Raw genomic sequence first — 18,934 nt, forward strand, 5'->3', positions numbered from 1 at the left:
ACTAAGAAGCTGTTGTATAATGCGTTCGTTAGATCTAGGCTTGAGTATGCTTCCATAATTTGGAGTCCTAACTACGAGGTTCATAATATGAGGATTGAACGTGTTGATGAAACTTTTATGAAGTACTGTTTATCTGATTTAAAATTCGACCAGCCCCTTCCTCCTTATTCTTCAAGGTGTAAGTTAATTAACCTTCATTCCCTGGAAAGTAGAAGGGTAATATCCACAATTATGTTCCTTTATGATATTACTAATGGCATAATCGATTGTCCAATAATTCTTGAATTTTTGAACTTCGATGTTCCACAACGTAACTTGTGTCAACCTTATATGTTTGCCCTTCAGAATTTTAAGTCTAATTATGAGCTGAATGGACCAATCACACGCGTTCTAATTGTGATCAACTCAGTTAATCATAAACATTGTATTGATTTTTCTTTATCGCGGTAATGCTTTAAAAATGTGCTCTTTTCTGCTTTAAGTTAAGGGGTTCTTTATTATATATAAGCATATGAACTCTTATGTAATCTAATCTGTAGGATTCTCTGTATATCATAGACTAAATAAATAAATAAATAAATATGTCAACATTCAACTCCAGTAATTAAATGGTACAACAAAATACAAAAATAAAAGAAAATTTCGTAATGGGCGTGGCTCCGCCCTTTTTCAATTAATTTGTTAGAATACTTTTAATGCCATAAGTCGAACAAAAATTTACCAATCCTTGTGAAATTTGGTAAGGGCATAGCCTCTATGACGGTAACTGTTCTCTATGCAAATGGCCGAAATCGGTTGAAGCCACGCCCATATTTTATACAAAATCTACCTTCCGTCCTTCCGCTGGGCCGTTGACACGATAACTTGAGTAAAAATCGATATATCTTTACTAAACTTAGTTCTCGTACTTATATGAACTCACTTTATTTCGAAAAAGGGAAAAAAAATGCCATAACTCTATACCAAATGCGAAAAAAGGGATGAAGCATTGTGATTGGATTGGTTTTTTGACGCAAAATATAACTTTAGAAAAAACTTTGAAAATGGGTGACACCTACCATATTAAGTAGAAGAAAATGAAAAAGTTCTGCAGGGCGAAATCAAAAGCCTTAAGAATCATGGCAGGAATACTTTTCGTGGTATTACACATACAAATTAATTGGCGGTACCCGACAGATGATGTTGTGGGTCACCCTGCTCCACATTTTGGTCGATATCTCGAAAACGCCTTCACATATACAACTAAGGGCCACTCCCTTTTAAAACCCTCATTAATACCTTTAATTTGATACCCATATCGTACAAACAAATTCCAGAATCCCCCTGGTCCACCTTTATGGCGGTATCTCGAAAAGGCGTCCATCTATCGAACTAAGGCCCACTCCCTTTTAAAATACTCTTTAATAACTTTCATTTGATACCCATGTCATACAAACATATTTCAGGGTTACCTTAAGTTCATTTTCCTACATGCTTATTTTCCCTTATTTGACAAAGGATGAAGGAAAATCGTTCCAAAAAACGTCACCTTTGGTCTACAGTTAGGTCGATATGGAATTAAAAGCCACTTATAAACCATCTACGAAACCCTACGAAACCAACGTAGCTGAGCTCTGAGCTGAGTATGTTATCTTCGGTTACACCCGAACTTAGCCTTCCCTACTTCTTTATTTTAAACTAATATACTCAATGAGCTCTGCTCAGCTGAGTATAAAAATTCGGTTGTATAAAGATAAGGACAAGGAACATGCCCTCAAAGGCGTCCACAAAAGGCGTGGCAGAGATTTCCCGGTTAACCCCCTTCTTAAAGACTCGTAGTTGAGGGTAGTAACCTCTCCAGTGAGACGTGCGTCACTTTAGCTCAATTTCGATCTGGATACTGTAAAAGGCTTTAACTCTTACTTATCCAGAATAAACCCCGATATACCTAATTTATGTCCTGCTTATAATGTGTCCCAATATGACACCAGCCATCTCCTTAATTGCAATGTGAAACCAACGCATCTAGCACCCCTCTTACTCTGGTCTTCCCCTGTTGAAACTACAAGTTTCCTCGGAGTCTGGTAATAGGACATTGTTGAAAATTAGAGAATAGTTGCACCAATTGGATGAGGCGCAGCACTGCTACAACGACATCCACATCACACGTAAAATATACTGTGTATGCCAGCTGCGAAGCCGGTTATAATGACGAGATGATGAAATTAAAGGGCAAATTCCAATTAAGAGAAGAAAGAAAGGTAAAAAATTTCAAATAAATTGACAGTAAAACGTCAAGGTGGAGTACTCAGCCGTTTAAGTACAAAACTATTTTTCAATGTAAAAATAAGCTGCAATTTTACAATTGTTCTTACGTGCTAATTGTCACCCTCTCCAAATTCATAGCAGATCACAGTGGAGGTAATTTACTGTCAACTACTGCCGTTGGCAAGGAACTAAGTTTTAATGAAAAAGTGCAAGTAGCAAATTAACGTGCAGTCATTCGTTTACAACACACGCATTTCTTCCCTCTCTTTTTGCTTAACACTTCAATAATGCTCGTATGCACTTTGCTCACTCTATGCTATTTTTGAAAACTTACACTGCAGCTCATTGTACGTACAGTAGTGTGCCAAATATGGCAACCATTTACGCCTTTTTCCTTATTTCTTCCCAGCTAGCATTCACATTTGTTGGAAAAATTTGCGGACTATTTATATATCAAGTTATCGTGAGATTTCTTCAACTAGATGCTGGAAAAGATGATCCGAACAAAGAGGCAAAAATATCGACCGATCTACTATGATGTTGTAATGAGAGCAAAAAAATGGGATTTTCCCATGAGGGCGAACCTTATAAATCTTGAACAGGGTTCGCTCCGATTTTAAAATTTTTCTAACTGAATAATAAAGTTGGATGATTATCACTCGTTTTCAAAATAAATAGATGTGTGTGAAAAATATTGCAAAAGCATATATAAATTAAAACTGACAAAGACAAAACAATACTTTGTTTCAGGTACATCTGTTATAAACTGAAGTCAAAACATCCAACATGAGTCCACACTCTCCTCTTTTTAGTGAGAATAGCAACTTTGTTAGTCCAAGACCGCAAGATCTGCAAATAATCTTTAACACTTTACAGCATCCCTCCAAATTACGAAGGATGCGCTCTTCTTAGCTTTTACAATTCCATCCGTTCGTATATGGCCGGGACCCAATAAATATGTATGTTTCCCTCTATCCCGATTCCGCCGGGCTATCAATTGTTAGATGCTGTTTAATCTGTTTCCCTGAGTGTTTCTACTGCTGTCTATATGGTTACTACATCCTATAAAAAGACACTGCAGTGAGCTGGCACCTTGTAGGATATGTTTATTATGAAGTCAGCACAGTCGCGGTTATTGGATGTTTAGGTATGTACGTATGTATATATCGAAGTGCCTTGATCCGTCAGAAAGCTAATTGTTCGAAAACATGTTCCACTTACGAAAACTGCAATGTATTCTGCGTACGCCGTAAGTTTGACGGATCCCTCGTCGAATCACCTGAGCAGTTGGTTGATAACCAGCGTCCGCAGTAAGGGTTGTAATACCCTGCCTGCGGAGCTCCTCTAAATACTGAGAGCGTGACGTTATACAGTCAATAAAATTAATGCTTGATCTACTTGGATAAAGTTACCTTATCATTTTAAAAATATTTTTATTTGCCTTCAAATATTATAATTTATTAAATTTTAATGAGCTCGAGGCAGTTTAAAAAATTGAAACACAGTTTAAATTTTTATATTTCAATTTTATTTGGTCGATATTTCGATCTCATTCTGAGATCATCCTCAGGAAACAATTGGAGTCGGTAAAACATATTCAATTGTTTCCTGAGGATGATCTCAGAATGAGATCGAAATATCGACCAAATAAAATTGAAATATAAAAATTTAAACTGTGTTTCAATTTTTTAAACTGCCTCGAGCTCATTAAAATTTAATAAATTACCTTATCATATCATCACGGAGATGATTTTTAAAAACATCTTTATATTAAACTTTTTTTTTAAAGATATTCAAGGGGATCCTTACAACCTTCCTTATTAAGCAGGAATACAACATTATTTTCTTTTATTACTTTCCCGCCAAGATAATATTTATAGTCTCGATAGTGTAAGCACAAAACACCATGCCTCTACTCAGAAGTGGTTGGAGTGAAGCCAACTAGTCCTTTACTCGCAAGGAGTACCCCCGGACCACTGAACGATTACTTTCGAATTTTGCGGGATTAAATGAAAATTATTGACAAGTTTTTTTCTTAAAAGCATTCCTCAATGAGATGTTTTGAACACAAACAGAAATTATTATCCATTCCCTAAAAATTTCCCTCAATTTTAGGAAATTTTTTTCAGAAAATATTTCCCTTATTTTAAATAACTATTTATCTGAGTGTAGAAGAAAATTTCGAAGCAATTTGAGCTGTCCAATTTTAATTTTCAACACTTTTTCGTTGGGTACCGCAATTATTAGGTTTAAAATAAAAAAAAATAAATGTAAGGCGCGATAACCTCCGAAGAGATCTAAGGCCGAGCTTCTCTTCCAATTTGCGTCGTGCTCCTCTTGATTTTTCCCTACAAATTGGCCGGACGGGACCTACACGTTTTATGCCGACTCCGAACGGCGTCTGCAAGGCAGATGAGTTTTCACTGAGAGCTTTTCATGGCAGAAATACAATCGGAGCGCTTGCCAGACACTGCCGAGGGGCGACCCCGCTTAGAAAAATTTTCTTCTAATTGAAAAATCTTATTTCTAAAATATTGATGTTGCTTTGCCCGGGAGTTGAACCCAGGGCATACGGTGTGATAGGCGGAGCACGCTACCATCACACCACGGAGGTTTAGTACGGCTGTTATTGCCGCTGTCTCTTTCATCCAAATTATCCTTTACATTTTACATTTTACAGTTCTATTTTTTTCTGTGTGTTTGAAGCGACTGTAACCTTAGCATTGGGTTCTTAATTGCTTTTAATTTTATCTACCCACACATAAAAAGTAAAAAGCACGCACCCATTTGAACGAATGCAAAAAGTCGTTCGAGTAATCCCTAAAGAGAGTGGGTCGTGATTAATCTATTTCGTTTGCAACTACGCCTTTATGGCCGTAGTTGGGATCCCGTTATGTAACCGAATAAGTAAGTAATAATAAAATAAAGCTGCTTTAAAAAGGTGAAATAAATCAGGTGTTGGTGAAATTATTAAAAAAATTAAAATATTGGATTAAAGATATAATCAAGATCTATGAGAAGCTTCATTCCGAAATCGTCTTTTTGGAAGGAGAACCGGTCCGACAGTCTTTGTATCCGCAAGTATAAAGAGGGTCTGTTCGACGCCACCCGTAAGGGTACAAAAAGGATTATAAAAAAACCGGTCCGACAGTACCCATACGGGTATAAAGCAAACTCGGCAGTACCCGCCCAGGCAGATACAACCAGTCCCTCCATAGGATATGTTCAAACAACTTATATAAAGAGATCAAAATTGGCCATAATTGCATGCTCCTTTGCGACTCATCATGATTTTATCCTAGAGTTAATTAAAAAAAACCAAAAAAAAAAAACAGTGCTCGTAGGAGTACGAAGATTTTCCAAATTTTTCCCAAATTATCAAATAAATTATAAATTGCTTCAAATAAATGTTTTCATAAATGCAAAAGCAATGAGGGCAGTCCCCGCTTAATTCATACAAATAAACAACATCGGTTAAGGCTTTGTAGTTCTATAAATAGAACAAAGCAACAATACCAGTTTCATTGAAACCGCCAAAAAAAGCATATCTTTAACACATCATTATATACAAAGTATGTATGTACTGTGCAAAAAGAATAAAATATGCAAGGAAGGCAATTGGGATAAAGTTTACAACGACTAAGGCGTGACGTGGTTGAACCCGTTTGTAACACTGCAATCATCGTAGGAGTGCGGATTCAAATCCTACTCCCGGGAGAAAAGGCTTTGAAGAAATTTACAAGGTATAATCGAAACAGCTGTCGCCTTGTCCGTCATGATGTCACGTTGTTTAAATTTTCCTCAAATTATCAAATAAATTATAAATTATAAATTTTTTCAAATAATTGTTTTCATACATTTAAAAGCAATGTGGGCAGCCCCGCTTAATTCATACGAAGAGGATTTGTTCGACGGTAACAAGGATACCTGCTCCACATTATATGTTCAGGTATAACCAGTTGAATTTCTTTTCTCTATAGCACATGATGAAACAAAATTGATTTCTCTAACCCATCTCAAAAGTGATGAAAACTGGCTATAGTCCCATACTCCTTTGTGACTCATTCAAGATTCATTGTAGACTAATCGTAGTTTTTACTACAGCATTCTCGTAACATATGGTCAGAGGCAGGATATGGAACAAAATTCCAAAATGTGTCGGTTAAAAAAATTTACTTGACCGATTTCGCTCAAACTGCAAACAAATTTTATTTAAGCTTATTACGTGTTGAGAAGGATCTACCTCTAGCCCAGGCCCCGTATCGTGTTATACGGTCACCTATAGAAAACCACTTACAGTCAAACGATAAATACGAAATTGTCAAACTATTTATAAAAATGATTATGAATTGTGGATCTAATGCGTGCGTATTATCCCTAGCTTAAATAATTCACTAATCCGATTCACCATTTCAGAGTTTTTTGGATTTAAAAATTGATTTTGATCACAGATCGTAAAACATGAAACGGGCCCAGTTTGTGTACGGAACTGTGTATATTTTAGGTCGGGCTTCTCTTCCTATTTGCGTCGTACTATCTTTTGATTTTTCATACGAATTGGCGAAACGGAAGCTACATGTTTTCCGCCGACTCGGAACGGCATCTGTAAGGCAGATGAGTTTTCACTGAGAACCTTTTCATGGCAGAAATACACTCGGAGTGTTTTCCAAATCACTGTCGAGGGGCGACCCGCGTAGAAAAATTTAATTAATTCCAGAATCTTCGGTGTAGTAGGCGGAGCACGCTACCACCACACCACGGCAGCCACTAACAATTTGGTGTAGTTTGGGCAAAATCGGTTACATAAATTTTTACTGCTACACGAAAGAATCGTATTAAATGAATTTAATTTTATAAGCGAACGCAATAGGTTCGGTAACACCCACAATTGATGACAAAATTGCTTCTTTTTATTTCATATTCCTTCACAAGGGTCTGTTTTAACTTCTGGCCATTTTAAAATGCTGTTTAATTATGTGGCAAGCCATTATCAAATCAGTGGATGTGAAACTTTTTGAAAGCGAAAATCAAACGTGGAAACAGTGGAAAGGGTTTCAATGAATTTATTTAAATTATGTATTATTGCACTACAACAAGCGTAAAAGGAGGACAAGCGTAACAAGAGGAAGTAATTACTGTTATCCAAGAAAGAATCTTTGCATTCGCGCCTTGGCAGCCATGTCACTATTGGCGGATATAAATTCAAGACAGTAAAAACATAAAGAATAACTCCTGCTAACAAGTGCTGCTTTGGAATGAATAAGCAATGAAAAAGTCAAGCCCTCTCTTGACGAAATCACGCTCTAGAAGTCGCTCATAATACGTGCTTTGACGTATGAATTGCAATCATAGACTGTGTCGAAAGAAGATAAGAGGTTTTTTTGTCATATCTTCCTCAATTTTTTATATTTCATATATTGTGTTGTATGAAAAACTCATTGAGATCGGTTGTATATAGCATATATTCCATGTAGCATTGTTCATTTTCGTAATTTCTGTCCCATTCTAACAGCCAGAAGCTTTAAATTCCATCAACTGCTTTCGTATGTGGTACATATTATTGTCTGAAAAATTGTTCAGATCGGTCATATATATAACATATATACAACCGATTGTTTATACATATAAGAGAAGCTTTTCGTAATTTCTGACCCGTATTATCAGCTATAACCTTAAAATTTCAGCAAGTTATTACGTATGTAGTATATGTATATTATTGGAAAGAAAAATCGGACAGATCGATCGTATATAGGGCATATATGTGTCCCATACAACCGACTGTTCAGGTAAGCAGCTTTTCGCAATTTACGACCCATTTCAACAGCCACAAGCTTAACATTTCATCAAATACTTACGTATATGTCATACATATATTGTTTAAATAAGTAATTCATGGTCATAGCTATCTAATGCATACAATAAATACGTGAAGCTTTGTGCGAGGATTACCGACTAATTTTTTTATTTATATATATCTAAAATGTCGCTATTATATCTGTTCTCTATATATTGCACACGCCGGCCGCCGTGGTGTGATGGTAGCGTGCTCCGCCTACCACACCGTATGACCTGGGTTCACACCCCGGGCAAAGCAACATCAAAAAAATTTTAGAAATAAGGTTTTTCAATTAGAAGAAAATTTTTCTAAGCGGGGTCGCCCCTCGGCAGTGTTTGGCAAGCGCTCCGAGTGTATTTCTGCCATGAAAAGCTCTCAGTGAAAACTCATCTGCCTAGCAGATGCCGTTCGGAGTCGGCATAAAATATGTAGGTCCCGTCCGGCCAATTTGTAAGGAAAATCAAGAGGAGCCCGACGCAAATTGGAAGAGAAGCTCGGCCTTAGATCTCTTCGGAGGTTAACGCGCCTTACATTTTTTTTGTATATATTACACATCTTTTGCAGCCGATTATTCGGATATTACGAATGGGATAAGTTTATTGCTCAGCTCCGCTCATGAAAGGTATAAAGTCTTCGGCATTCTTACTTGTTTATATGTATGTACTTTGTCTTTATAAAATTGTTAAATTTCCAGGAACAAAAACAAAATAGGCATAAAAAGCGACCATTAATGCACTAACGGGTATTAGCGTGCTATGGTTGAATCGGCGTATAATTTTATTATTTTTGAGGAATTGACGGTGAAATTGATAAATAATGTAGGAACTCGTGGATGTCTCATTTGAATAAAATTATTTGAGATTGCTCAATTTAAATACACACACTATCTAAACAAATCAAATTCAATGTCGCAAATTTTGTATTCTCATGCATTTACAAACAGGAAAATAAATGAAATTAAATTTCCAACACTCTTTGTTTGTACATTAAAATTTAATTTGACTAACTTTTTCGTAAACTGCTGCACCAAAAATATCATAGACATCAAGTAAACAAAAATTGGCAATGCTGTAACAGAGAATAAATAAATAAGCGACAGATAAACGAAATTTTAATTAAAAGAGTTGGAAAACTTATGAAAAATCTACATTATACGCACACCTAAGCACATTCAGGCATGCACACATCCATGCATATGTAAATGGGTTTGATGGGAAAATTAAACTTTTATAAATTAATTTGCAAGTCAAGCGAATCGTGTAAACAAAGCAAAATATTGTGCATTTGAAATTAGTAACAATGTTTCGGATGTTTAATTGCGTAGGACATAAGAGGAGTGTAAAATATTATTGAAAAGGAGTAAGTTAGACTCATTTAGATTGAATTAGTTCATAGTGGATCTATTAACTTCGTAACCGAAGTTGAAAGAACGTGCATTACGGGAGTCCCTGTCGTGAAGACTTACCTCCGGTGTAAAACACAGATGAATGTCCGTTGATCTTCGGCCCAACAAGTTGGTACCAAATCGGTGAGCTGGGGTGTTCAAGTCAACCAGCCTTGGTTTTGCCGAGGAGGACTATCCATCCTCCTCTTCCATTTTGGGGTAATGACACCCGGTTGCACGGCAACTCCACCGCGAGTTCCGTGCTTACCTCAGAGTCCCTCTTTCATTGATTTTGATATCTCGATATCTGATTAACAAGTTAACCAGATTGAGATATTGTGTTTTTGTCGCAATTTAGGAATGTGACCAACCTTTTCTGTCCTGCAGTGTTACAACAATGTATAAATACATTGTTAACGACGGAGCTTGGTTTTGCTTAGATATTGCTTAAAGGGCCGCACTACGTTGACAGACAGAGTGAGCTTGGCATCCAATTATGCTCCGTCTGTAAACTCCATCACAATTAAAATCAAGGGATGTGACCAACCTTTTCCGCACACAGACCTGTGAGTGCCGAGTGCCCGCCTCAACAATGCCCCTCGACATCGCTTGAGGCCACACTACGTTGACAAATATTGTGTGCCATATTGTCTACTATTGGCTTCCATTTTTGCTACTAATTTCGCTCCAATTTCCACTCAATTACGCAACAATTATGCACCGATATGCCTCCAAATAAACTCCTACCACAATTAAGGGATGTGTCCACCCTTTTCCGCTCACAGACCTGTAAGTACCGAGTACCTGTCCCAGCAACATCCTTGCATTGCAGTCCGCCACACTGCAGTGATTTGACAACGTCAAATCTTGCCACATATAGGATGTGGCCATCCACACAGCGAACGCCTCCTATTCGCTTACGCAGTCTAAAGCAGCCTCAAACATCTCAAAAGACGAGATGAGCACCGGCCCACTCGTACAATTATCGATTGTTTTTCGGCTGACGATAGACATGCGTTCCTTCACCATCTTTCGTCAACTTATTTGCAGCATATTTGTCACAAATTAAGGGATGTGACCAACCTATCATCTGCCCCTCAGGGTCAGTTTCTCAATGAAATTGGGACTGCCGTGGCAAGCATGAGACCGAATTCCCTTGGGTCTTAGGTCCCCAAGGGAAAACAAGTCTACTCAGAGCGTGTGTCATAAGTGAACTCTATTTGAAACCACAGCCACCGCGATGCTCCCACAAGGGGGCCATCCCAGGACAGGAGGTGAGACCTGAGTACAAAGCATCGTTCGATGCAGTGCACCAGATCACACTGGCTTCTCCTGCTCCCGCGGTAGCAGTTTTTATAAAGACCTTGCCTAGGGTCTCACAGGGTGATACACCGCGTCCACCCTGCTACCTTTCGAGTAAAACACCTTACTCATGGATTGGGTACCCATGGTATTATGGTCGCCTTTTACGACCGGTATACCTACCGTGGGCATATTCTAACCCCTAACCCACAGGGGGAGTAACCGAAGTTGAGTTTTAACATGCAAATGTGTTTAAAAACTAAAATGTTCTTGAGTCTCTAATCGAAAGTGTTGAGTTTACTAGTCTAGCCATCACCGCCGTCATTGCCCTTTGGTGAGATCCAGCGTCATTTAATACTCTCTTTTCGGGCGTGATCGTCACTACCAGCGTTGACAGATTGACGACGCCGTCGTCATTTTGACGATTTTCAACTAGAATGACGCTTGGACGATTTTGTAATGAAAAATGACGATTTAAGCCAACATTCCAAATTCGTTTTCTATTCGATATAGTTGCGCCGGTAAAGACTGGCTTAATGCTTTCTGTAAATGCCACAAGGACAAGTTAAGTACCCGTTCTCCTAATGGAACATGTCTTTATGAGTATCTCTCTGCTGCCTTGTATGTACGTGTGTAGATGATTGATTTGTTGACGTAAATACTGCTTAGTATCGGCTTAGTGATACTATTATTCGTCACAATATTTTATGCCGACTTCGAACAGCATCTTCAAGTTGGATGAACTTTCACCGAAAAGATTTTCATTATTATATATTATATGTACACTCGGAGTGTTTGCGAAACCACCACCGAGAAGCGACCCCGTTTAGAAAAACCAATTTTTTTAAATGCCATAAGTCGATCAAAAATCGACCAATTTTATTGAAGTTTGGCAAGTACTGAAGTCATTTTTATAATAGAAAATGTTGTATAGCCTCTTACGGAACACGATATTTGAATATGTATAACAAGTTTTATTCAAATCATTTCGTTCATGACGTTTCCGTTTAAACGTATCCTTAAAATATATGTAAGAGCAGACAACTGGGTATATAATGTTCGGTTTTGTCCAACTTTAAATTTCCTTGTTTTCTTCTAAATTCGAAACATAGGATCTCGTTTTAGAAATATAAAAACGTTTCTTCACTTTTGGTAAAAATTCCTTGGATCGAGTACACTCGATACCTTTTACTGAGTATGAATACTAGGATCGATATTTTGATCCGAGTATTTTAAATGAGTACCGGTATCGATACTTTTACTAAGAGTTCTATCACTAGCCGGATGCACAGTGTCCTGGAACGTCAAGAAATATGTGTCCGTCAGGCGATGCACATTTAGAAGTTATCAACACCTACACCCCTCAGGTCACCTGCTGACACAGTGAATAACGCCATGATACCAACACACTATTCACTTGCAAAAATTCGCGTTATTCTAGCGATTTTTATTCCTACCACGATCTGTGACATTCTGATTTACAAGCAGACAGCAGGGGTGAGATGCTGGCGGATTCAATAGAGATACCTCGTTATGCACGATACATTGGCGTCCGACCACCTACCCATACTCCACTCATTCTAGAGATCAGCCAAATTCATTGACTCTGAGAAACGCACTTTCAGAAATTACAAAAAAAAAAAAGAAAGTGGAAGTAATATAAAACATATACAGACAATCACTTTGCTGCACTCCCAATGCCGACTGACGTTCTTCGAGAGGAGTGCGCTTTCCGCAAGGACATTAAATCCGCGTCAGTTCGTTTCATTCCCGCTAGAAGAATCCCGGAAATCCGGCCATACTTTCCAATGATGATCCTGGCGACCCCAACGCATCAGACAGCTTGTAAAAAGCCGGTGTAGGTAAACTATGGTATGCCGTTGAGTCCATTTCAAACCCGACTGAGCACAAAGACAAAATATATATCGCTCGATCTACAAATCCAAACGGCAGACTATTAGACACGTATGTAAACATAAACATAGCGCACCTTTTATTACCACCACCACTACAGAGGTGGAAGAAGCCATCAAACTTGCTAAAATATCCAAAGCAGTAGAGCCAGGTGGTACATCCATTCCGATGCTTAAAAACCATGAAAATGACGGATTAAAATATCTAGTCTTCAACCTGTCTTTGTCCGCCTTCGTCATTCTCGAAAAATGGAGAACGGCGAGAATGGCACCGCTACCGGTACCTAGGAATAAACCCCACCACGAACAGTATTCGTATACTTATCAAAAGGTTTTGATACGGTTATTCACGGCAGGTACTCCTGGTCTCAAAAGCTGGACTGAAAATTATCTCTCTGGTTGGCAAGCATCGGCGCAATTGGGGAACGTAAGACCTAAACCTAAAAGAATTAAACAAGGGATGCCAAAGTGTGGTGTCCTATAACCGCTTTTGTTTAACTTTTCCCAAAGCTTCTTTCGCCACCTGAAGGAGTTCCCAGTGTGTCGTCCGCCAATGACTGCACAAAAATGGCAACAGGTTGCTGCCAAACCATTCTTGAGCTATGCAATTAAATAAACGGCATCGCCATAGTCTCTCCAGTTTCTTCGCCCCGCGAAACCTGACATTGTCACCGACCAAATTCTCGGCGACCATAATTACAACGTGGACGACGATGGCATTACCCTACCGACTGTCCTACATCCAAAAATACTGGGTGTGACGTTCGATCAGGATCGGGCAGCACAACAACCAACCAACCAGAAGATCTTTTGAAAAAAAATTTGTCAAAAATGAATGCGAATTTTGAGAAGCCTACAATTTTTACTTTGTCGGATTAAAATGCTTTGAGCGGCACCGGATCGACAATCCGGGTTTGTTGTTCTTGATTAAACAAATACTCGATAAAATTTATTAGTTCAACCGTTTTCGAGTTTTTTCAATTAAAAAAAATCATTCAAAGCGGGGTCGCCCCTCGGCGGTGATTTAGCAAACATTCCGAGTGTATTTCTGCCATGAAAAGGTCCTCAGTGAAAACTCATCTGCCTTGCAGATACCGTTCGGATTCAGCGTTAAATATGTAGGTCCCGTCCGGCCAATTTGTAGGAAAAATTAGAAAGGAGCACGACGCAAAGTACAAGATAAGCTCGGCCTAAAGTCTCTTTGGATGCTATCGTTCCTTGTATTTATTTTTTGAAGTAAGTAGTACATACCACGGAATTAGGGAATTTAGAAAATGTTTGCCACAGAATGAGAGGCATTGAAGTAGTCATTAATTTTCATTCATTTTAATAATAAAATTTGTTATTTTCCGTTATAGCCAGCTGGAAACTCTTCTAGATGATCAATGAAATGGAAAATAGTCGTTTTTTTGGTTTGACTTGCATTGTTTAAATGCAGGGGGAATATATATAATAAAAATGCATTGTTATTTTAATGCTCATACTTATCGTTTTCTATTCATGTTTGTGTGTACAAAACTTACACTAAAAGTATAACATTTTCAATACAGACAAGCAATAGCAACCCTAGTGTTATGAAACTTCTAGCTGTTTGTGTTTTAAAGTTTTATAAAACTTTCATTCGTTTAAGTAATACCAATGAAATTGATGAAGAAATTCTTGTTAAACTATTTCTTTGTCTGAAAAAAAGTTTATATCAAAATAAAACTAGATTTGTAAAAGAAAAATTGAATCCTTTAAACACAAAAAAGAAGAAAAATAAGTTTACTTTTTTATACGAAAACTCGTTTAGAGGTGATTGCTGCGAAGTTCATAGCGCAAAGGCAAATTTAATTAAACAAAATTTATACAAATTTTAAAGAAAATATATTGTAACGCATTTTAGGAATTCTTGGTTATCCAGCACCTTCTGTTATAGTTCGAATTACTGAACTGTCGAATAAATAACTCATATATTCAGTATAGCAAAGTGCTCTTTATTTACAACACAACTTAATTGCTTCACTTATAGCGTCATAAAATCAAATTGACTCATTATTATTCAGCTTGTACTGCATTTATAAACTCTGGTGCCTCGTTCGCATATTTTTCCAAGGGCGATTTACGAACAGCCTACTCGAACAGCGGCTTATTTATATCTCATTTCTGCATCTCATATTCACGTTTGTCTTACAGTTATGCGTGTGTATGTGTGAGTAATAACTTCTGCTCTTGGGTGATGATTACATTATGTGTGATTGTTTCTCTTTCTTCTTCGCTCTAGGCTGCTGACAACACGTGTGTGTGTGATATAATCTCTTCACACTTATAGCTCCGTCACATAAGCAGTTTTTCATATAGATGAGTTTAAAACAAGCTTATGCATTATGAGTAGATTGCAACGGTAGATTGAGCGAAACTGGCGCCATCTGATATGGAAAAGTAGTCAGTTCCCAAATTTTGTTGCTAGGAAATCATAAGAAGAAGAATTTGACATTTGCTTTGGCTACGGGTGTTGGCAAACTTTGCAAATGAAATTATTTTTCCCACTGGTTGGTAACTTTTCTAACATTTTTCGCAATTAAAAACTGCAATATAACAATCGAATACGACACAAAATATGTTAGCAAGTATTTTTGGTGTATAGGGAGAATGTTTATAACAGTGCTTCCCGAAACTTTGTATGTGAATGGGCAAGGCGAAATAAACTTCAATTGGCAAGTCTGAAGTTCCTTCATATTTACAAACGCAACATCTTGGTTGATTGTGGCGATGTTATTGGAATGCATAAGCTTGTGTTAAACGCATCTATGTATATGAAAAATGTTATTGTGGCGCGGCCTTTACCTTCGCTGTTTACATTTATGTGTGACTGCTTGCTTTGATATCCACATGTACATAGTGATGTATCGAAATGCTAATATTTGCCAAAATGTGATATTTTTTAAGCTTGAAGCACTTCTATCGGCTATAATAATTCTGCAGTATCAACTTTCTTTCATTCATCAGAAAACAAGGCGGTTTGCCCACCATTAAACAGTCCTAATAAAGTTATTAGCTTATAGGAGTTTCTCTATTTGCAGCGTACTCGTGTCTCTCATTATAATTTATTGAGACAAATTTGAGTGAAACGCACTTCTTTGATAGATATGTAGGCAAAAACAGTTCAAAAATGCCAAAGTTATAGAAAATTTAGTAAAATGATATAACTTCATTTAGCATATCGATTCTGTAAATACATCAGCTGAAAACTTGATTTATAAAACCAACACTAGTATTCGTATGGAATGGTGTGGAGTGAGTTGAGTGGTATCACTAACTCAGACGGAACTATTAAGGTCAAGAATATCACACAAATTTATTTTCCCAATTGGAGACGGTTTAAGGGTGTCACACAGGGGTCGGATTACAGATTGCTCTAGGGGGAGCTAACATTAACCACGTACACAATATGACATTTTATAAAAAACAGTTGGGAAATACAAACCATTTTAAAATGCAGGCCAATTCTTTATAATATTTTTATAAAAGTTCAAGTTTTTCTTGTTGAAATTTTTACGAGAGTACCTGGTTTCTAGCGTGCTGGCCTCCCACACTAAAAGCTCCTAGACTCATTCTCGTATGGCAAGTAACATCAAACATGAAATTGTAAAAAAAGTCTTTAAAAAATCTAGTAGCCTTTGCGCATCCTTCGTCAAAACCTCCGAGCTTATATCTGCGCGAAAGTGTTCACCGCAAAAATTCATCAGGGAAAAAATTAATCATTGGTCAAATTTTTCTTTAAGATTAAGAGTTTTAAGCTGAGTTTGATTTTCTATTTCTTTGTATTACCCTCTAACAGAACGTTTTGAATTCCCCTGAATGTTTTCTTATTCTCACTCTAAACACTTGAAAAAGAGTGCGGTCACGAGTATAGATTGACAGTAGTTTTGACTACTCTATAAGATTACAGTTGAAGGGGAAGAATGAAGGGGATATAAAATTTTCTAACAAAATTAGGGAGGCTTGAAATTCATTTCAGACCTATGGTCCCATGGACAATGTTACTCAGTATGACCCATAGATTTAGAAACTGGATGTGCACCTGAAGTTTTTTCCCCATACAATTTGACCCCCCACATTTAGAAGAAGAAAATTTGGAAGTTTAACAAGCCGTAAATCAAAAGCCGTTAAAGATATTACATTAAAATTAGGCGGAAACTCTATACTTGCCAAATTATATGAACTGAGTGAAGATAATCAACATCGGTTAAAGACCACACCCACTTTTATATAAAAAATTTTTTAAAGGGTCGTAGAATAGAATAATAAGCTATATCGCTGCCGCCGTTGTGTGATGGTAGCGTGCTCTGCCTACCACACCGATGATCCAGGGTTCACTTCCCGGGCAAAGCAACATCAAAATTTTAGAAACAAGTTTTTTCAATTAGAGAAAAATGTTTCTAAGCGGGGTCGCCCTTCGACATTGTTTCGCAAGCACTCAGAGTGTATTTCAGCCATGAAAAGTGAAAACTCATCTGTCTTGCAGATGCCGTTCGGAATCGGCATAAAACAAGTAGGTCCCTTCCCGCCAATTCGTAGGAACAATTAAAAGGAGTACGACGCAAATTGGAAGAGAAGCTCAGCCTAAAATATCTTCGAAGGCTATCGTGCCCAACCTTTATTTATTTATCTTAACGAAAATAGTTTTGTATCAATGATATTTCACTTAACAAGTTTTACTGTAGGAGGAAATTGGGAGACTTTTTTTTTTAATGAACGGTGTCGCGCCCTTATTCTGATCAAGCATTACGCAACATTTCGAGAGCCTCAAGAAAAAATGAATCTTTTGTAACAAATTTCGAAATAGTAATTTATCTGAACTGCACAATTGAAACTCAGTCTGAGTATGTAATGTTCAGTTACACACGAACTTAGATACCCTTACTTATTTGCTATTTTCTTAAAAAAAAATATTAGTTACTCATATTCCCATACAGTGTGCCTCCCTATGCTAGATATGTAAACGTCTCCCGATTTCGCTGAACTTTCATATTTACACGTTTTTACATAGGAAGTGGGACACACAAAAATTTCCTTGACGTACCACAGTCTCAAATTTTTCAAACACGAAAATGTCAAAACTTAATTTTCAAAGAAGTTCACTTTTCGCAAGCAACTCCTAACGGTTTAAAATTTAAGCTAAAAAGTTTAACTGTGTATTAAAGTAGCCTATTATCCTTTCTAATAAGCCAATGCTGCTAGATAGCTGCCACCAACATCACCACCATAATACCCATGGCCCCATTATTTCACATGTTAATTTCTTTATTTGTTTCCAAATTGAGTCCGAATCATTTGCACGCAGTTCAACTGTTAGCACGCACAAACACTCCCTCCTTCAATTCGTTAACACCGACCTATTTGCTAGGATTTTTGTACTCATCTCTTTATCCCATTCTACTTAACTGGGATGTATTCAGTAGTGGTTTCTGTTTAGCATTTATGAGTTTGGATGGTCAAATAGAGGCTTACCCTACACTTTGATTGTCATTTATGAGTACTCCTCAGTTGCTCTTAGCTATACTCGCCATTATTCGTTCATGCTTCAATTCCGTTTAATGCTGTCATAAAGTGTACTGACGTAATCAAGTTGGTTTTGTCAGCGATTTTTCTTTTGCTCAATCTCCCTATCTTAATTTCTCTTCTCCAGCTTACTACACTTAAGCGCCTAAATTCTATTTAGGTTAACTCAGTTAAGAAATGTTTTGTTGACGTAAAAGTGAAGGCACAATGGAGATCGAAATAAAGCTATTTAATTCTCAACTAAGCAATTGCGTTATGATGTTATCCTTTCAAGGATTTTCAAGTAGCACATTCACCATTCTATAATTATTTTTGTCATTTGGCTGTATTATCTGCTCATAGGCAATTTGTATGCCTTTTTGTTTGCTATTTTTTTTATAAATAAATATCGTTGTAGTTCGCATATTTATGACCGCAGAAAAGGATTAAACTAGATATAGGCTTAAATAAAGTAGTTATCAAGAAAAGAAACCTAAATTCGCCTTAAGCGAAGGTGCGTATTCCGGCTTACTTCTACCTCCTAAAGGCCCTCTTCAAGCGCCCGCTCTCCTGACTGTTCTCAATCGTTGTACAATTTTTTGTCCTGCACGATACTGCGAGATAGCTGTCTTACCCCGTATGCTCCGTAGACTTCTCCACTCTACTTCTCAATTTGGATTCGTATGCTTCTTTCATCACGGAGCTCGTTGACTTTTCTCTGCTTTCGCC

This window comes from Eurosta solidaginis, chromosome 5 (genome assembly GCF_040869045.1).
Source record: "Eurosta solidaginis isolate ZX-2024a chromosome 5, ASM4086904v1, whole genome shotgun sequence".
Lineage (NCBI taxonomy): Eukaryota > Metazoa > Arthropoda > Insecta > Diptera > Tephritidae > Eurosta > Eurosta solidaginis.